Consider the following 22,774-nt stretch of genomic DNA (forward strand, 5'->3'; position numbering starts at 1 on the left):
GCCAAATTAATTGTTTAATTTGCAGTTGCAGACATATTGGCGCCAAAATTGGAGTGATTTTCTTTGATAATTAGCGTCATTAATTTCTCGCTCTTTAGAAAATGCGTGTAAATTATTCTGAAATTTTTCCGCCTTTTTCGGCACTGTTGTACTTCGGCACTGTTAAACGGGGTGCCGGACATCAAGCCGACGGGATTTCAAGCCGAATCGTTAAATTAGGGACTTCAAGCCGAAAATTTTCTCATTAAGTCATGAAATCAGGTTATTTTGAAAACTTTTTTTTACAGAATTTCTCAATTTCATTATCTTCAACCGGTAATTAGTAGCGTTTTCACGAAATTTAAACCTCCAAGTGAAGTTTAGGAAAGTTGAAAAATAAAACACGGTTGGAGGTAATTTTCTTGTTTATAATTTATGCATTTCAAAAAACGGCTGATATTATTAACTAATGCCAATCCAAAGTAGTGCATTGTCATAAATAACGCTTATTACGGACTGAACTAGCCTAAGATTTTGAAAAGAAACGTTTTACAGATGAAAAAATAATTATTTGAGGTGCTTGTAAAGTTTAATTTTCGGCCTGTAGTCCCTTCGGCTTGAAGTCCCGTCGGCTTGTTGTCCTAGACCCTGTTAAACGCCCCCCTCGCTTGCAGTGCTATAGTTTACAAATATGATCCTGTTAACAATTCCCCATCCCACCTATTGCAATAGGGAAATAGTTAACAGGTACAAGTTCGTACATGCTTAACTGTTCAATTCTTCCGTTATAAGGGGGGATGGGTATTCGTATCAAGGTACCATAGGGGGGGGGGGGATAGTTAGCAAGACAAATGTTATTTGGTTGTTATTTATAGCAATACCTTCCTTCAAATATAACATCGTCTTTCTAGTAAATCTGTTTCAATCGTTCACCCCTGCTTCAGTTTACAGAATCAAATTAGGCCAGAACTCACCTTGAGAATTCGTATTAACCTATGAATCTTTATCCCAGGACACTTTTCACCTTAATTTTAAGTAATCTTAATCAAATTAAAATTTCGAATCAATGTCCGAAGTTTGTTCAAAAAAATTTTCACATTTTTTTCGTTTTCAGCAGGAAGGTTGAGAATAAGCTTCAAGAAATTTTTCTAAATAGCTAAATAATTGTTATAAAAGACTAAATTTAGCTTCATCGCTTGCTTAAAAAACATCGAGTTTTGTGACTATAGATTCTAATCTCCAATGAATCTGAAATATTAACCTAGTTGGAAACTCAAACTAAAGTAAAACTAAAATAGAAATTGATTCGAATTGGTTACGTATTGGTTGCGTTAATTCAAGATGAATAATAAACGTGTCCCGACCTTGAACATCTAACATTTAATTCATAAACTTTGACATCACACTTTGACATCTAACATTCATTCATAAACTAGCGGTTAGTCAAGCAAAACTAGGCGAGACAGCCGTCAGGTGGTCTGAAACCAAAATTATCATTTTGAAAACCTTTTTTGAACTACTTCAACATTCAATTTGAATCAAGAAATAAATGGCTTAAACACGACACATCTGGCGTTCAGTCGTTTTACGAAAATTACATTTTGCAACCTCAAAGTATATATTTTCTTGAAATTATTTTTTTTCTTCATATCTTGAGGGTGGTGGCGGCTTTTTGAGCGCACAATAGTTCAGTTGAGTACAATTTTTTTGACTATAAAATAGAAAAAATTTTGATATTAGATTATTAATTTGATTATTATTAAAACAGCAAAACTTCAAACTTGAAACCATTAATACTGGAAGCTGAAAAAAAAAATTGAGAGAAGCTTCGATTCCTGCGCTGAAAAGCACAAAGATAAGACGACTTATCTGGCCTATAGCCTCATTTTTTCTGCGGTGCTTGTTTTTACGACGATAAAAACTAACCAGAAATCAAAGTAACAGTTTTGAGGTTGTAACAAAAAGTATGAGAGATATTTAGTTTGGTAAAAGACCGGTATACTTATTGGCCTTATCTCAATTACTTGGTAGACTATTCCTTATCCAAACGAAACTTTGTTTGTTAGTTTTTGACGAATGTGACAACTAGTTCAATTGGAGCACATAAAAAATATTTCAAAAAGCAGTATGAATCAAGAAGTAAATGGCTTCAATATGACATATCTAGCGTTCAAATCGCGGCACCTGACTTTGAATAGTTTCAAAGTAATTTGGATTCGGTTGATCTTTTAAATTCGTTGCACAAATAACAATTTGTAACGGCTAAATATAAATTTTCATTCAATTTTTTCCTTATCTGGAGAGTGACTGTTTTGAGCATAAAAGAGATTATTGAGTACTAATTGATGATCGTAAAATAGTACAATTTTTTTTTTCTTTAACCTGATAATCAATAAAAAAAAGTCATGCTCTTTAAACTGAAACCATTAATATGCAACCTCAGAAAAATTGACAGGAGTTTTTCAGAATTTTGCTCAACAAAAAAGTGAAGATACCACGTATTACCGCCGAGCAGCAGACCTATCAATTTGGGTCATTTTTGCCAGCAAATACAATCGACTTATATTTATATTTTTGTTAGCCTGAGGCATTTATGACTGCGATCTCGATTTGAACAACAATATTTTTTATCTTTTTGGGGAAATACTGAAATTGCCAGATGATTATGGCGCAGACTTTTGAAATTTAGACTCTGTGACAACAGAATTGGGAAAAAAATCTGAACAGATCAAAAGACAGAAAAAAAACGAGAGAAAACTTGATACAAATAATAATCGATCAAGAGCTGCTAAGAAATCTGCAACTAACAAAATTACTAGCAAAGATTAGAAACAATGTTTTATTTAACTTATATTCAACTTAATTATATTATAATCTCTTATGTGTACTTCTCGAGTTGATGAAAGTTATACTATTTCACCGGGACTCAATTTTAAATAACCCTGATTGGAAATTCGCAATAGTGAAAATAAATTGTAATTCCGCATCGGAAAATATTCCTTAAAAAATTATCTCTAAGATAACAAAAACCAGGCTACATAATTTAGTGACAATAGTTCACACTGAATGCTGCGCCTCTAAACCAGGGGGTAATTTGCAAAAAGTTAATTGGAAAAATTCAAAATTTCGCTTCAAACACAATTGAAAATATTTATTTTGATTGAGTGTTTCCATTTGTTGGCCACACGGCAACAATATTTTTTAAAATAACCTTTTGACTACCTTCAATTGTTGCCTCTGACACTAATTTCACCTTGACACGATCAAAAGACACAATCAAAGAAGAACAGACAAAATGACGAGCGGATCGACGACGATAGAAAAACAACGACACGTTCAGGCCCAAGATGCTACGAAAATAAATTGATGGATCATGGCTGAAAGAAGAAAAATCGACAGTTGCGATCAAGAAATTATCCGCGCAAACGATAAAATAAATCAACTGATGGAGGAGAAAACAAAATCTTGTCGAGTGAAAGCACAATTCGAAAAGCTTTACAAATGCCTAGATAAAATGGAAGAGAAAGAACGACAGATTGTGTCAAAGTGGGAAACAAACTACAAACTGAAAAAGCCGACAACAAAAAATCCACAACGTTACACTAAGACGTCATCAGAGAAGTTGAAGAGTATATTGACGATACTAGCAAGGCCGAAGTGATTACCAGAGATAAATCTCAATTAAGCTCACAATTGAGTCAGCTACGCGATTCCAGAGAAACTAGAAAAGTTGTCGCATGTCAGCAACTAATCCAATGACGTAAAAAAAAACCAGCAACTGAGACAAAGAATAGCAGAATTAGAGTAGGAAAACTTTAAAACGAAACAAAAGTTTTCTGAAAAAATGTCAGAAATGAAGATCTCGAACGCAAAAGAAGCAGCAATTCTAACTGAAGAGATTTAAGAAAGGAAAGTTCCCTATGCCAACAAGCAATCGGAACTCGCAAGTGCCAGGAGCAAAAAATACTTGTCCCCAGATAGAAATGACAGAAACTTCTCTCCAGATAGAAAATCAGTCACATTAGACAAAGAAGATCCAGAAACGACCTACACAAACGGCTGGTGAAAATCATTAAATCAAACAGATGAACAAAAGCATGCGTCGAAAAAAAATTCACAAACAAATAAAAAAAATTAATTAAGTTTCTTAAAAGTTCTAAAACTTTATTTGGTCGCTGTCTTTTTCTTCTTCATGCGCTACATCATGTTTTCTTCTCCTCCTCAACAGAGATAATTTATTCTGTTGAATCAATAATTTTTTTTCTTCTACGTTCTATCACGAATGGTCTCAATTTTTCACCAAACTTACAGAGAAATTCTTAAGGGACCGAAACACTTCTTCGGATCTCTGTAGAAGATATCAAATTCAGCCATTTCTTTAAAAACAGTCTTTGTAGTTAATGTTCACTTGTAAGCAAACTAAAACTAATTTTGAATTCAGATCCACATTTTCATCAAAACTGTTTTCATTTGAATCATATATTTTATCTCGTATTTTTTCTCGAAGGTGACTTAGACAAAACTACTTTTTTCGAAAATCTCTGTTTTGTTCATTCTCTAGTTCTTGCCATTCTGGAAGATATATGATAATTTGCTAGATAGACAGGGAGGTTTTAATAAATTTAAGAATTTTGGTACATTGGATATCAATTTTAAACTGGATGCAGTAAATCGTCCGTTTTTTATGATTGGCTTCAAACTTTGGGATAGATGTCATAGGTTTTTTCTAAAAATTTTATTCTTGTTGGTGCTTGAATTGGATTGAAATGAAGCGGAGGAGTTTTTCAAATAAAATGCAATTTTTTTCAGCTGTACCTTATAATCAGCTAAATTCTCAGTAGGTTTTGCTCACAATCTCTAAAAACTTATTGAAATCTGAACTGATTCAAAAACTGTTCAACAAAACAAATCGCTCATTTTGATTTGAAAAAAGAACAGTTTGTATTATCAAATTGGTTTTGTAAAATAAAATTTTTTGCCTACCTGAAGCTATTTTGAAATTTTTCTGAAAAAAAGAATTTTCCATAAAATTTATTCCCCTTAATCACAACCTTAATTCAGCAACTTTGCTTAGATTAAAAAAAAATTAGCCAAACATGTAAAATCGAAAAAATTTTCCATCAATCTCATCCCTTGATTGAAAAAACTACGTTTTGTTCTGAAAATTTAATTAGTTGATTTTCTAATGGATATTTCTATGGAGAAGCTTCTAAAAATTAATGTATAAGGAGTTCTTATAAACTTGTAGGAGTTTATGAGTAGATTCTAACATTTAGAAGATGCCAGAATTAATTAGAAATGACGTCTTTTTCTATGGTGGAATTAGTCTACTACTTTCACCTGCATCAATCCAAATCCTCATATCAGCTTTTTTGGCTAAATTTTCTGTACATAATTGAGTAATTGCTTGGGAAAATGTTGTCAAAATTAACTTCACTCGAGCTTAATCAATTTTACCACAAATTTTAACCCACGTGCAAAATTCCTTCCAACCTTTTGCTTCCAAATTAAGAACTCGAGTTGACTTTGGGACAAGTACGAAAATTTTTAACTAATTTTTTTTCTAGGCAAGAAAGTTATTTTGAAATTTTTTAACGGAAAAGCAAAAAAATTTCCAAAAACAGTTGCAAAACATGAAAGTTTGGTTTTTTTTACAGGTGTGCGAGAGTTTTTATGATTTTTTTGGTAGAATGCCTTAATTTTTATCTGTTTTTCAAAAAATTATGCAAAAACCTAACTTTTTTTAAAGAAAACATGTTGACCTATTGCTTAGAAATTTTCGATATTGATGACTTCGACCGCTATTACCCAGTTTATTACATAGCTTTTCTGAGGTTTTTGATCAAAAGATATGAAAAAAAAGAGTTATTGTTGATTAATTTTCGAACACAAAGTTCCATAAAAATTAATTATTAACCTTGCAAAAAAATTATAAAGATTTGTTGACAAGATGCTAGAAAAAATTTACTTTTTTTTTACAAAAAGCGAAAAATGATTCACTTTTTTTAGAAAATGCTCAAAGTGCTTCAATTTTTTTCTACATGCAAAAAAAATGTTTCAATGTTTTGGACAAGACGCCAAAAATTTTTCAGTTTTTTGACAAGAAACGAAAAATGATATAGCATTTGTAATTTTGTGCAAAAATGTTTAGGGTTTTTATATATAAGTTTCTTAATATTTGTGCAAACGTTGTATGGCTAATTTAACTCATGTTTTAGATATTTTTTCAATCAATTAGTTTGTTTCACCCTGACTTAATCATTTCTTCTCATAGTTAAAAGGAAGTTGAAAAAAAAGATAATAATTACAAAGGATGAAATAATTGACAAGCGCGGCAGGGATCTCGTTGTAGTTTATTCCAAATTGCTCAGGCACTTCTTCCATCATTTGCATTGATCCAAGTTGGTTCTTTGTGATGGGTACTAGCATCAAATGATGTTCGTTGAAGTCCCTTCGCATCTATTCCACCATGTGTCAGACTTGAATTGGGATGTCCATTCATGCCGAAAAAACTCCAAAGACTGTTTTTCGCACTTGGGTTTGTACTAGATTACGCCAAAAATCTACCGAGAACTTAAGATTGCTGTTTTCCACTGACAAACTCATTTTGAGAATTAAGTTGAGTAAAAGCTGAGAGCGGAGGTAGTTGACGGTAGTTGAGTTGAAAATGAAATGATTTTTACTTAAGAGTGAAGGTTATTTTTAACTCAAATGTGTGGATTCAACCAATCAGAATAGATTTGTTCCTTATTTGATCTGTAGTCGTGTTCAATCAGATTTCAGCTTCCTTTTAGGAAAATTTTAATAAAAAGTCGTATCCAATCAGAAATGAACTTTTTTTAAGCGAGTTTTAAATTTTGTTTTTTCCATTCATCAAAAAATTATGTTCAAATTTTTTCCGGTTGTCGTATCCAATCAGAAAAAAATTTTCCTTTTAAGGTCTTAAATCTTCCAAATAATTAATCATATACGCAAAAGAAATTGCGTATAAAAAAATTACGTTAAATAAATTACCACAGGTTGTTTGCTTTCAAAAGCAAGAAATATTGTAGATATAAGTGACGCAAGAAAAAAATCATAATAAGTAGCATCTCTTCAAGTTTTTTCATCAAGCAAGTTGAATTTTTTGTATATAGTCTTTCTGAGATTGCTGATTTTTGAATAAATAGTCAAGTTTTTTGATTTTGACGTAAATTTGAGAAGATAGCTCAAAACTAATCTTTTTTTCAAAGCAAATCTCTGGAACTCTTATTACAAACCTGATCATGCAGGATTTTGAACTTTGAAGTTTTTTCAGAAAAAATAAGGAACAAAAAAAGCTGGGGAGTTTTGACAATTTTGGGACTCGGGTAGGGAATACAAAATTCTTGATTTATTATCATACGACATTTTGATCAATTTCAAAATTTCGAGAATGAATCAAAATTATTTCCTTGTCAGGTGTAATTCAGCCGTAAATTTAGAGCCTTGATGCTCATTTCTTGGTTCAAATGTTAACTGTTTGTTTGAGTAAGATAAGTTTCTCTAAAGGGACTTTTACTTAGTCAGAAAACTCGAATTCAGACGTTTCGTACCTTATAAAGGTCCGAAAATCATGAAAAAAAATCAACATCTATTTTATCAGAAAAAAAAACAGGATTTTTTTAATATTCAGTAACCGCGGAAACTCAATTGTTTTTTGTTACACATATTCTGAATAATGAAAACATTTGTTAAAAAAACACAGAAAAATCTTTACTCTGATTGGTTGATCTCGAACAAACAATGTTAGTAGGAGAGTTTCCGATTCTGATTGGTTGATTTCTCTCAACCTCAGCAAATAAGATTCTTTTCGTTCTGATTTTCTTTTATGTTACAAGCAACCGCGTTGTACTTGAAACTAATTTTCGTTGAAAACAATCGCGTATAAAAATCTTAAAAACAATTGCAAATAACTACTTGAAACTAGTCTCAACTCTTTTGAATAATTTAAAGTAAGTATAACTATTTTGTCAAATTTTTTCGGAGATTTTCCTTTTTTTGTAGGTACCGGAAAATTTAATTCAATTCTGAAACAAACTAAATATCCCACATTTTTTAGATGCCAGCATTCAACAGGAATGAAAAAAAGAAACACGACGACTGCAGTGAGACTTTTGTTCGGGCGCATGCTGCCCGACATCTCAAAATTTGTGTTCGTGGAGTTGTTTCTTGCCCAAAAAGTAGTTTTTGAATTTGCAATCATTAGGAAATGAATTTCCATACGAGCAAGATGACCATAAAATCAACCACAAAGTCAACAGAGTGTGTATCATGTGAGAAAAAATTTCAAAGCTAGTGTTCACTTCAACAATATAGCAAGAAAAACAACGGATTGAAAGCGAGGAATCGGAGTGATTCTGTTGCTGGTTTGAATAAAATCTTGGAAAACGAGGAGAAAATTGACCTGCCTCGAGATGATTTGAACTCCTTTGAACACTTCTTGACAGATATCGAGATAAAAAATGGACACCATAAGGTAATCAATTTTCAATTTTTTGAACTAGATCCTAATCTAGTTATGAAAAACTGGATCAAGTCTTTGAAAACCTGATTGGGCTGCAAAAATCAACATGGCTTTTGAATTTGTATTACGTTCTATAGAAACCGGTGAATATCGTTATTTGTACGCTCAAGAAGACAACACACTCTTTGATAAATCAATGATGCTTTGTACTAAAGCAGACTTGACGACTATACAGAAAAAGGTCAATAAGCAAGATATCTTTGAAATTTGTACACAAGAGAGACAAAACGCAACATTGCGATTCAATTTGACCTCTCATGTGACATTTTTTGCCGTCCTACTTAAAAACGTACCACAGCATGTACAGATTTAGTGATTCCTGAACCACTTCTTAGAAATCATCAAGTAACTTTTTTGATTTTGGACTCAAAATGTCAACTATACAATGATTATGTTATTGTCTCGAGCACTTGCAGTTCGTTTGCATGAAACAGCGATATTGAAAGATCCAACTTCAAGATCTTTAATTTTTTTTCCTGAAAATTCCGGATGTGATTCGAAACAGTTTCGTGGAGTTTCGATTCATACTTTACCGATAGCTGAAGATGTAGTCGATAAAAACATCTATAATTACGATATGGACATTGAAGACGGAGACTTCCTTTGAGATTTAGCTTTCGATGCCCAATGCTTTCGATGCCAAATTGCCATAGATTTTTCAAAATGACTTATCACTTATAGCGACTTCTTATTTGTTGCAAAGATCGAACCAAAAATGTTTAAAAAATTTACAATCACGAGAGCCATTATTTGAAACACTGGGTGGGTTTAAAATTGAGTCTACCAAAGAGCGAACCTTATTCAAAAATGTCGCAATTTTTGACTTTGAACAAATTGCCTTCATAGTGAAGAATTAAAACCAACATAAACAATCATTTGGATCGGGAAGCACGAACGCCTATTAGTGTCAATTTCATCTTATCCAATTTGCTTGACAAACTCATAATTTTATGTGACAAAGATCCACAACCCCTCCGTATTGAATTTGTGGTAAACATAGAGTTTTTTGTCAAAAAAAGCGGAAATGCTATCAAAGTTTCTTAAAACTAAAAAAATCATCAAAAAGGGGCTAGATAAGATTTTCAGCGTTCTCAACGAACGAGGTAGTTTCAACAAAAGTGAAGAAAGAAAGTAAGAATACGAATATATTGAGGACGAGGAAGAAACCGACGCATCCACTCATTTTCTCTGATTTGATGCAACATCTAGAGAGATACACCAATCTTCTACCAGTTTTTGGATTTAGGAGGGGTCGGTATAATATAAACCTCACTACCTCATATCTCATCCCCTACCTAATCAACGAAAATGAAATTGAACCTTCAGTTATCAAGAAAGTATAGAAATTATTTCCTGCAAACTTGGAGACGTTCAGCTTCTGGGCATTATGAAATGTTTGGTTGGATACTCTTTTCTGAAAATTTCGGACTCTTGACACTTTTTACTTCTTTGGACTTTTTTCTAAAAGCCTACAAGGCCAGTGTAAAAAAAATACTGTCCATATTTTTATACGAGTGATTCGATACTCCCAACAAGCTCGACGAACAACAACTACCGTCGTGTGATGATTTTTACAGCTAAAAGATAAACAGCAACCCATTCGATAAAGCTTTTGATGATTATATGAAACTTCCTAACTCTGGGTTAACTGAAGAGCAAGCCATGAAAAAATCGGGCTTAAAACTCAACCATCCGCGGGACTGGAAAACTACAATTACTCGAAATTTATCTGGGAACAGACAAACATGACATATTTTTGCGTTTTCTACAGTGGTATAGCAAAAAAGTTGCTGTTCCTACCCTTGAAGCTACGCGAAAAAAAGATTAACTTTTATCACGATAAAAATTTGGCTGCACACTACCGAATATAGCGAATTTTAGTCTTCACAGGTCAATCGACTATAATATTTACTTTTTTTTCGAGTGATAGTGATTTGCTTGAAAAAAAAACAACGGGAAAGAATGACCGGTGGTCGCTCAATTGTTTTCACAATGAAAGCAGTAGCAAACAAAACCTTTATTTGGAAATCAAACAACCTGTGTAAATCAAGCGTTGGGATTGATGCCAGTCAGTTCTACCCTTCTTCCATTGTCAGGATATGCACACAGGCTTGTAGACGAGATGGGACTGCAATGAAGAAACACAAAAATTGAAGGCAAGGCAAAGTCGAGTTTGTACGTTTGAGTGTGGTTTTGCAATGTTTTTGAGCAACCAGACCTGAATTTATAGTTGAGAGCTACTACACTGCAATAACACAGAAAAAAAAATGATTGCCTCAATGTTGATAGTTATTGAAACCCTTGTAAGACTGTTTTTGAAGCAGTGGAATGTTGTTTCCATTTGTATCCTTGTCAAGAAGCTACACCTAGCCTTACTGATGATGATATCAAACGAGGTACTATGAAACGAGAAATGAACAAGCTTCGAAAAGATTCCTCTAGAGAAAAAGGACACTCGATAGACGAAGTGTGGGAGTGTAGTTGGCGGGAGCTACTAAAAATAGCGTAGATGAGCAAACCCACGTTAGAACTCATTTTCCAATTAAAAAATTTCTTTTTTGGAATTCACTACTGCATAACATTAGAAAGGAAGCAATGTATGGCTACGAGCAATGCGATTGGAGTGCTCCAGATGAACTAAAAGCAAAATTCTCCAAACTCAATTTTTTTTTTTCAAAAACATTGGTTTTACCAGAAACAATATTGGTGAATATATGAAGTCATATGCAGAAGAAAACGATTTGTTAAAACAGCCGCAGCGAATGTTGATAATGAGCTTCAATTTAACCAATGAAACACTTATTGAACCGTTTTCCAATTTTTATTCGAATTTTGAACTACAGTGTACAGAATTTCATCGATTTGTACAATAAACTCCGCGAAAAATTTTCAACAGTATCGTTCAATCTGTTGTTGATGTCAGGCGAGCTGGCGATGATAATCTTTTTTCTGGTGTAGTAGCCCGAACCCGGCTCCTATGGCTAATTGGTTCCTATGGCTAATTGGTTCCTATGGCTATCGAATAAAGGACAGATCAAAACATAAAATTAAAAACTATCTTGGAGACAAAAAACGCATAAAGCTATCAAAAACCAGTTCCTTAAGAGACTCAATATAGTAGCTTAAGACTTGTATGAAGTGGAGTTTTTTAAATCTACTATAGTACATTGTGAACTAATTATGGTAGAATTTTTTATACTACAGTATGCCAAGTTGAGAATGTTGGAACTGTATTATAACTTCTCCGATAATTTTTGCGACTTCAACAAACTTGAAGAGCTTGAAATTCTTACTCATTCCCTCTAATTGGCTTTGGCAGATGAAAATTTAAATGAATGTATCTTTCCCAGCATGCAACCAGAATGGACAGAATAGCGAAGCAAAGGCTGTCGAGTTAATTTCAGAGCAGATGCGAAAAACAACTTTTCCCCTGTACTTGCTGCTCTAACATAAGAAGCAAGACAAGAGAGAACCAGGATTGTTCAAGGAGGAGTTCAGATGCACAAAAAAGTTGTGCCTTTATAGTAAATTTTTCTTGCTGTTACTATAGTAAAAGTCAAAAGTATTAGTTTAGCAATAAAGGACTGAAGAAATGCGCATAGGAAGACTCTGGAGATAGCCTGATGGCAAAGTATCGACAAGTACTGGATGATGCAGTGATTTTGAAGTCAACTAACAGAGGATTTAAAAGTATTAATCATGCAGTTTCAACTTACGAATAAAATAAAAAACAGAATGACCGTAACGGAAAGTTGAATTTGATGGAATATATATACCAAAACTCCAACTTTGTAAGAGATTATGTAGTAACGTTATATACGATGCAGTGAATTAATACATTTTCGCTGTAATTAATCTTTCTTTTTCAACAACTCTTTTTAAACGCTGCGTTGGCTTAAAATCTATTGTTTTTTGAGCAAGAAGACGTTGAGAATATTCAACATTGCTAAATCGGCAGAATCGGGCGCCAAAGTTTTTTTGAAAACACATCATCTTACAATATGATACTCTGAAACCTATAACCTATCTTAAAACATAGGGTGGTGACCTGATACTCTATAGCATGTCTTAACACATGGAGGTGACTACTTACTGCATGATTTCTTCCCGACCTATACTGCTCGGGACCGTGTATTCAGTGTCTAACGACCATTTGCGGACAGACGGGTACTCTGGACAAATAACAATTCTGTGTACTCTCTGCCGATGTCGAGGTCCTTTGTCTAGTTCGAGGCTGGGATACGCACAACTAAACTGATGTCGTGTCCCTTGTGGGGCGCCAGCAATAAGCTCGCTCCAACCTCAAACTCTTAAAAAACCTTGCAAAAGTCGAACTCAAACAGTTGAATTAGCAATATATGTTTCTCGGCAAATAACTCCGGTGAAATTTTTTTAGTCGATCCTAACTTCAACATTTATAGCTCAAAACTCTTATCAAAGCTCAAAGCAACTTATCAAAGCGTTGGTAGTTGTCCTTGAGACAAATTGCTCTTAACCGCTCTTTACCTAGGTCAGACTTAATCAAGTTTGAGCCGAGCTAGGGACAAAGTATATAACAGGACGGCACCCATTTTTTCAGTATGCTAAAACAAGGGTACGTGGAAGACTCGAATCAAAATCTTATGACCACAGGACGTCGACGCATACGTGGGTCTTTAGACCTATTAGTCCAATAATGATTTGCAAGTTTTTTTTCATAAGAAGTTATACTTTCACGCTGCTTGAGCTTCAACAAACAAAAAAAATTACCAGACTCATTTGTAGAGAAATTCAACCATGTTAAAAATCCCCGCATCTAAGGAAAGTGAAATGAGTTCAATTGTAGTGGTTTTTGTGGTCTAAAATGTTAACAATATAATCGATTCCCATAATGTCCTCAGACAGGAGAATGGAATGAAAAACCAATTAATAACCATTGTTTTACCAAAATTAGAACTAATTATAATCCATTTAAAATCAATTAAAAAAGATTTGTTTCCCTTTTATTTTAATTTTGCCTCGTTCAGAAGTTTACAAGAGCTTCTGCGGTTATCAAATAAATAATGCAGAAGTTTTCCATGCAGATCAATTGCTCACTGGACTGGGAGATTTGACTAAGTTTGAGAATCTTGATAAATTCGGTACTAATTTCAAACTGAATGCAGTAACTCGTTTGTTCTATTTTTTTTTGTGGCTTTAACTTTTGGGTAAGAACCTCGTATCTTTTAACAAAGTTTTTATGTTCATGGTTGAGTTGAAATGATCTGAGCTGTAGAAAACTTTCAAATTAACTAAAACATACTTTTCTCAGATGCATCTAATTACCAGCTAAAAGTAGGGTTTGCTTACATCCTCTAAAAACATACAAAAAATCTGAACAGATTCAAACATTAATCAACAAGTCCGTCATTTGATTTAAGAAAAGATACCAGTTGAGATCCATTATTTTAAAATAAACATGACAAAAGAGAACCAGGATTGTTCAGGGAGTAGCTCAGATGCCTCGAAATATTTTTCCTTTGTAGTAAAATTCATTGCTGTTACAGTAGTAAAGGTCAAAAGTATAATTTTAGCAGTAAAGGACTGAACAAACACGCAAAAGAAGACTCTGGAATTGGCCCGATGGCAAAGTATCGACAAGTACTGGATTAGGCAATGAATTTGAAGTTATTACACAAGCCTTTAAAAAATCTTGTGAAATAAAAATAATTAAATGAGAAATAAAACAGAAGTTATATCAAATAAATCTCAGAATCAACGCAAATCATCTTAAGATGATAAAGAATGAGCGTTTAAAATTGCACCAACTTCAGTGATAACCAGAATGCGATAGTTTTCAATAGATACTATGACGTAATGACATACATGGCAACATCATTATGTCACATTTCTTCCTCTATGAGATATTTTTGAAAGCAAAATAAGAAAGGTATGAATATAAGCACAAAGCTAAAAGCACTCGAAAAAAAATGACGAAGTAAAAATTGATGTGAAATGAAAAGAGAAAAAAACTGAAAACTCTAACAGTTTCCAATTAGTAGAACTAGTTTTGGATTATTGAGTTGAGGCTTGAACTATTTCTCATTTCGGCGTAACAGGTTTTCTGAAGGGGACTGAGGGAAGCGGCTGAATCTTTTGGAATAACCCTGTGAGCGGGATGGGGCGAATTGGCCTGAGAGAAGTCACGCGTCAACTGACCAGCCGGACTGGCTAGCACAAAACAGACTCTTTCATCTGGAGAGCCGACTTCTGGACTGGAGACTTGGGGCTGAGTCGGCGGAGAACTGATTGTGTTTATCGAGTATCGAGTGGCGAATCCGGCTACCATAAGAAAAGTGTTTGTTTCTTCCTGCGAGTAGTGCGCGAAGATATGGATTCCAAAGTGTGGGCTTGGGCCTCGATACCGTCAGATCCGCTTGTTTCTGATTTAGTTGTCGGAGAAAGTACTGAAAAAATTGTAGGCGCTTGCAATTTACATGATTGTGTTGCGTCTTCCGAAGAAATGGGGATAAAATCGCGACAACCCAAAAACTGGACTTTTGAAGGCGTCGGCACCTGAGTTCTAGGCGTGTCTGATGATTTCTAGAATTGGACAATGGAATTGTCAAGTCGACGACCGGGTCAAGGTTTCCTGTGCCGGGTCCGCGTTTGAGGCCCGGAGCGTCCAGAGGGACGTCCATCGATCCTTTAGCAAATTGTTTTGACCTGATTGGAGTAGAAGCGGTTTGAAGAGCCACTGGTTTTGCGCGGAGAGGCACCAAGACTTTTTTTAGCTGCTATGCGAGTGCGGGAACTGGATGATCGGAGAGGCCTGTAGTCATCGGGAGACGACGAGGAGGAGCTACTGGACCTAGTTGCCACTGCTGCGCGTTTCCCTCCCTTTTGGCCGGGGAGACCTGCTTGCCTGGAAAACCTGAATTAGATGGTTAAAGACGAGCCGCAAAATGGTTTCTCCTAATGACTTTCTTCCCATCACTTTTACTCTGGGTCGCCTGTCACATTGCTCTTGACGCTTTTCCGCTCTGAGAAGGTCACGCTCCAGCTGTTGATTCTCCAAATTAACACGTGAAGGAAGATATTCAGCGTCAGTACTTAATTCTGTATTTGGTTTCCGACCAAATTGTAACTCAAAATGGGAAAACTCCGTAAACAAATTATTTGTGACACGGATATCTTTTGTGATAATAACTTAGCTTCAACTTTTGTGACACGGATATCTTCAAGAACTTGGCGAAGAGTAACCTGAGAATTGGCAAAATCCGGGCTTAACTTAGCTGCCCCCAACTTTAGTCTGGTAGTCTGGCTAGAACGTTCCATCAAACGACAGCCTCGATGATCTCCAATAGGGCAAACTTGTTGGCGGATAAATTTTTCCTTACAGAAAGACTCACAGAAAGATCAACTTTTTTTAATTCTCGAAAATTAATCTGCTTTGATTGTTTCAGAAATGCTATGTTATTGTATGTACGACTCCAGGAACTTTTTTTAAAACCCAATTAAGCGTGTAAGCATAGCTGATGGATACTTAGAAAATCTGTCGATTGCGACCAGAATGTACAATTATTTAATCAAATGTTCCTGGAGGGGATCGGCATAGTCCAATTGGACTTTCTCATTCGGGCCAGTAGTCCCGGTAAAGGCTGGGAAGACTTAAGTTAAAGATTAGACTTTAGGTTTTTACCAAATTTGGTGCACTGAGGTTAATTCTGGCACATTTTAATGATATCTGGAAGCATCAGAGGCCACCAAATAAACTGCGCCGCGTCTACCATCGCAAGTTGTCCTAATTGGGATCTTTGAAGCCTTGCCAGGATCGCCTTCTGCAATACACTAGGGATAGCACTCCGATTGCCCACCACTATACAACAATGCACCACTGACAATTACTGCTAAAAAGGTTTGATATACGCATCGATCAGGCTGAATATTTCAATAGTCGTTGTTAAATAGTGCCCGTTGGGTCAGGCGAGGGCTACGATCTTAGTCTGTAAGCTTTGACAACACATCCACATCGAGGATCGCAACCAGACCAGACAGTTACTTCCGATACGGGGCGTTGATTGAAATTTTTAAAATGCCAACGTGAGCCCTTGTTCCCGTGGCATCCTGTTCGCTTCTATGCGGCTCCTTCAAGATCTTAATCGGAGACACCAAAGAATTGCCAAGATACGCACATACACGCCTTTTAACGCCGCTGCTCTCTCAGCGGAAGACTTCTTCCGTGGCCAAACTGCGTTCGACCTTGTTAACAGACGCGACTTGTTCACCGTGAGCCACGGTCTATCCAGGGGAACAAAATATTTCAATAGTCCTTCAAATCTAACGCCTCTGATGGTAAATTGAGTCAATTTTTTTTTGAAAAAAAAAACATGAGGATAGCGAGATACAGGGTTAGATCCGAGAAAAGACTGGACTAGATCGAGACGTCGACTTCTAGCGTATCGAATGGTTCAATGCTTATTCATTCATAGTCTGCGTATACTGTATCGATTGGACAGTCATGTTCATCTAGATTATTTGCCGAAATTACAGATTTAACGATAGTTGCCACTGTTCGTCGGTTTACAAACGAGACTTGACTGCCCGTATATACGTCGCTTTGAAAAACAAAATGTTTTGTTACAAAATAGAGTAATTTGGATACAACGGATTTTTCACGTTGCTGCGTATAACACTTCTAGTTTTTTAACTGTTGCAGCTTCTGGAGGATTAGTAAAAACGGGTCTTTGGAGTCTATCAAAAGCTAGTACAGCAAACTCGGATTTGTTGTCCGATGTACTAAAACTGCATTTTTTCCTCGGCCGTTTCGTCTGATTCTGCATCAACTTTTGCGCTACTTTTGAAATTACAATTTTTAGCGAAACGGCCCTTCTTACTGCAATTACGGAACGTCACACCATTTACTGGGCAGGTCTGCTCGTGATTTGATGTGAGCTTATTCCCGCAAAAAAATCATGGTATGCGTCTTTGAAAACACCGCCCTTTGAACGATTGGAGATAAACTGTGCCCGATTGACTTTATATGATAACTTTTTACTTTGAACTGGGGTACGTGGGTTCTTGTTCAAAATAAAAATTCTGCGGTGAACTTGACCGTTGTTGGGATGAACTGCAGGGATTTGCCGAATACCCGAACTGTTTTTGCAAACTGGACGCAGTTTGGGATCCTTTCTTCTTTAAGAAAGCAGACTTCAGAGTATCTTTGGGAGTAGCACTTGGATGGATACATAAACCACGCTGGATATTTTTAAAGCGCATTTTAGCTATCAATATATCCCTAGCTACTTCTTTCCCTTGGTCGATCGTTCAACCACACGGGACTGCCTGGCCAGTCAGACGCGGAAAGATGGACTCTAAACATTCGCGTTCAGAATGGACAGAGTTATAGACTAGTAATTGTTGTATGAATTAACTCTTCTCCATCGTGAATAAAAATACGCAGTTGACGAAAAAACCTTTAAGCGAAATTGCACTAAGATCTGTATGAGAATAGTTTTGAAGAAATCGTTTTCGACCCTCGGTACTAAGGGAGAAGAACTTTCTGGATTTTTTTTTTGATCTGCTTCATAAAAAATACACCAGAAGCTATCCTCGGGGCTTTTTGCCCTTCTTCCTCGTTGAATTCATCTTTTTTACTACGAACTGCTGTGGAGTCGCGTGTTAGACGATTCGCCTCGGCTGTCGCATTTTCGCTTGGGCCTGGGACCTCCAGCCCAGGAGCGGGGTTGTCATGCACTGTCCCCGGAGTTTTCAGCAGTTCACGTGGGTCGCATCTTTCCTGCAGAGTTATGGAGAGACTGAACTGGCTGATCCAAGCTTCCCAACTGCTGGGCGGATCTGAGGTAGGCTTGGGCCAAAAGACGGGTACTTCTAATAGATTGGTTGAATTGTACGTGATCGTAACTGCTGGCTACACCCTGTTGTACCTCAAGGAACTTTAGTTCATCTTGTGCAATAGATATAAGTAATAAAGAAATATAAAAAATGTCATGACAAATAAATCTCAGAATCAACTTGAATTTTTTGTATGGTGATAGTGAGCAAGTGTTTAGAATTGCACCAACTTCAGTGGCAGTATGGCAGGTCGTTAACGACCTTGATAACCAGAATGCGATAACTTTCAATGGATAGTATGACGTAATGACAAACATAGCAACATCACAATGCCACAGTCCCTTTATCCGCCCTACCATCACCCTTCCCAAGAGAACTAACCCTAGCGCAGCAGAACCAGCCCTCCGAATAGTGTTAATCTTGACCACCCCACCCTGCAACGTTTTTACAGATTTTTTATCAGTTTTTTAATACAGATCACAAATGCCATTTTTGGAAAATTTTAGACAATTTTTTTTTCGGTGCGCGATCCCTGTCAAAAATAGCATTTTAATCTATACTTACATAAATACATGATAACATACAATGGTATTCCGCTCCACAAATGTTATATTTTTGGGGCCTTTTTAGAAAGTTTTGACAAATAAACTGTATTTTTGCAGAGTGCGATCTTTCTCAAAATTAGTTTATACATACATCTCTTCAACTATGTCTCCCTTTTTACCTAGTGGGGAGGGATGTGCGTTACTAAAAAGTTCTGATATTCTTAACCGTTGATTTATTTTTTTCAAGAGGGATATTAGTTACTTGGCACCCGAGGTGGGCCTATAGTTACAGAGATCCTCCACCTCAAGTTTTCACTTCCTCTCCCCCAAGTTTTCAAAAAAAAATAAGAACATCAACCAACTCAATAAGGTGGATAAAATCTATTTTAAAGGGGTTTTATTGTCTCTACGTATAAATATACTAGTTTCGAGTATTTCTAGTTAAATATACTCAATCACAATTGATATGCAATGGATTTCAGTGCTTTTTAAATAACAGCAAAAAAATTTGTAGACACTGATTTCAGTGCTTTTTAAATAACAGCAAAAAAATTTGTAGACACTGACTATTTTGTAGATACTGACTATGAAACTCAAATTTGTTCGATTTTTATCCACAGAACTCCAGTACGGGTTCATCCGCTTTTTCAGAGTCCTTAAGCAAAGCGTGGTCTTTTCTGCCCCCCCCCCCCCCCCCGTGCCAAATTCAAAGATCCTTTTCGCATCGGCTAACAGATTATTTGCATAAGTTAGTTTACCTCAATGTAATTTGTGGAACCTGATCTAAACTACATTTTATGATTGGATAAATTAGATATTTTACCAATGTAAAGTATTTAATATTAACCAATCTTGATCCATCTAACTAACAACCCACTTATTTGTAAGTGCTGAAATTACTTGTAATTTCAGCACCAGAGAGATTTGAATTTAACTTAGAAATTAGTTGAACTCTCCCGAGCACTTCAGCAGCCGCAATAAACCAGTATACCCTAGATCTATTGAGCCTAGCAGAGACTAGTTAAACAACCTGAGACTAGATAGTATAAGAGTAAGATTAGGATCGGTATTAGACTAAGAAGTTGCACGAATCTATCCGGCCGAAAATAAGATAGCGTGACGAGCAGACGGTGTACCCTATCCGAAATTACTCTATGAGTTATACCCATCGGTCATAACTCATCTGGTGCGACCATAAGTCTCGAACAAGACCTTAATAGCTTAGAATTAACCAAAATAGATTAGAAATTAGACAAAAACATTTACAAAATGTTATACGACAATAATTTAATCGAAATGTCTCTACGACTCAATAGATCAGAGCCAATATTCCGAACCATAACAGAACTACCCGGAATTGGAAGAAGACCTCGAACCAGAGACGACATACGACAAAGTAGAAACTTGCCATATAGTTATATGATAGTTAGACAAAAACCAGAACAAACTTTTATATTTAGAATACTACTGGCAATGAATTTAGATTTTCATTTGCAAACATAAAACCTTGAAGTTAATCTTCAAAATCATTTCAGGCGCTAAACAAAATTATTAATATACAAAAACGATTGATAAAAAGATCTCAGATCGTTTTCCTAAACTCTGCAGTAATATACAAAACATGTTTGAAAAATATTTATTGTAAAACAAAAATAAAAATTAGTAGCATGACAATAAATGGTTAGTAATCATAAATCATTCTGTTGCCCCAGCTTCATCACCTAAAACATAACAGCATTCATAAGCTCACTAATATCATCAAAACACTAAATCTTTTCTTTACAATAAATTTCAATCTTTATTAAAACTTAAATTCACTTAATTTTAAAATCAGATCATCAAGGCTTATCCTTGGATCTTAAATCATTTTCTAGTTAATTAAATTTCGAACTTGATCATCAAGGCCTATCCTTGGATCAAAAAGAACAATTTTGTTCTCCCCCACCCACTTAACTAGTGTCTAACGACCTCAAACGTCGATTCACTATCCAACCCTTTCTAAAGACCCAAGACTAATAGAAATTTTTAAACAAAACTAATCATTCAAATTAGGATAAACAGTGAAGAACTTCGGTTATTCATCCTTCACTTAACTCCCCCCTCTTACCAGACCCAGGATAAATCTTAGACTTAGTAAGTTTAAAATAGTATCTAACGAACTACTCGCGTTCTAATTATACCTGAACCTTGTGGATCGATTTACTATTCTCCAACCCTTGAACACAATCACTACCCCTAAGTAAGATTAAGTAAGTTAACACCTTAGCTTATACTAGTCACGAGAAAGTAAAAATCATTCTCCGGAATAGATATACTTTTCTCTCCAACCCTGAACAAATAGACCCAGGTTAAGCTAACCAAAAAATCGTAAGGACTAACAGTTTAAGCAATTAGAATTCACTTAACAACCTTTTGCATCCGTCATCCTAAACCTTATGTCATTTAAAAACCTAGGAAATAAACAAACAATCGTTTTACACAATTGTGAAATAGATAACAAAAAATACGACCTTGTAATCACACCTCATACACAAACAGTTGGATACATTCGAACAAAACGACAAACACTAAAGAGAAAAATAATAACTAAACAAAGACAAATAACACGAAAAAGATTTTCAAAAAACCGAAACGCATTTTCAGAATCAGAAACCAACAGTTTAGACGAACTTTACAAACTAAAAGAATCAATAGATAAAAATTGCCCACTTCACGATCAATTATATTTCTCTGACTCAGAAACAACTTCAAATTCATCAAAAAGAGGAAAAAGAAGAATAAAAAAGCAGTATAAACACAAACCAGTACATTTATACAATTGGAATCAACCAATTCGACACATTAATAATTACATATTAACAGTCATCGAACGAAAAAATGAGCTCAACGCACACCCCAGGTGACGAAACCCCAGATGATGATGAAATCTTCCCTTTTATAGTAGATGCAACCACTGATAGAGGACAGCATATATTTTGCAAAAATTTACTCTTAAATTTATTTGAACCCGGAATCAGTCCATGTAAAACAGAGTTCCCAGATGTAAAAATCAAAAGACAAATCATAGATCACTATCTAAAGGATATATGTAACTTAACACAACAGTATGGAATCTACTCCATAGAATTCACCTCACCAAACCATAATCATAGTAAATATATAATTCAAACAGACGATCTTGATTTAGAATTTTCAAAAGTATTTTCAGAATATATAAAAAGCATCCAATATCTTAACTCACAAAGAGCAAACTCCATATTCACCAATGAAGTTTTCGCAATAATATATAGTTATATCTCGATATTAGAAAACGAAATCCCAATACCAAATGTCTCACCGACAGAAACATCTAAACATATAAGAGTACGACATGAGATCACACTACTCTCTAGTTATTTAAACATCATTAAAGAAAATTTCACCAAAGACGAAGTTTCACAACATACAAAACACGATCTACAAAAAATTTTGGCATGGTTCATAATAGATTATTTCACACACAATATTGATTTAATTGCACAAGCAAGAAAAAATTTTAGACCCCAAAACTCGAACGATGATACCGCTATCACAGAACAATCAGACTATGTTTGGGACCCCGAATGGTCTCATCCCGCATTTATAAGCTTCCCACAATCAATCTCAAGTCAAGCAATAAGTACGATATCTTACATAAGAGATTATGTAAGAGTAATACCATTAACCATTGATGCAACACCATTAAACTATAATACATTTTTGCCCGATACACAAAATAATAGTTTAAACTCTACAGTCATACACAATGAAAACCTCAATGGAACTAGGAATCTTACTCAACAAGATATCCAGACACCATCACACTTCATAAATGAAGAAATTGTACACACAACAACTACACAACAAAGTATTT

This window comes from Symsagittifera roscoffensis, chromosome 4 (genome assembly GCF_963678635.1).
Source record: "Symsagittifera roscoffensis chromosome 4, txSymRosc1.1, whole genome shotgun sequence".
Taxonomy (NCBI): domain Eukaryota; kingdom Metazoa; phylum Xenacoelomorpha; order Acoela; family Convolutidae; genus Symsagittifera; species Symsagittifera roscoffensis.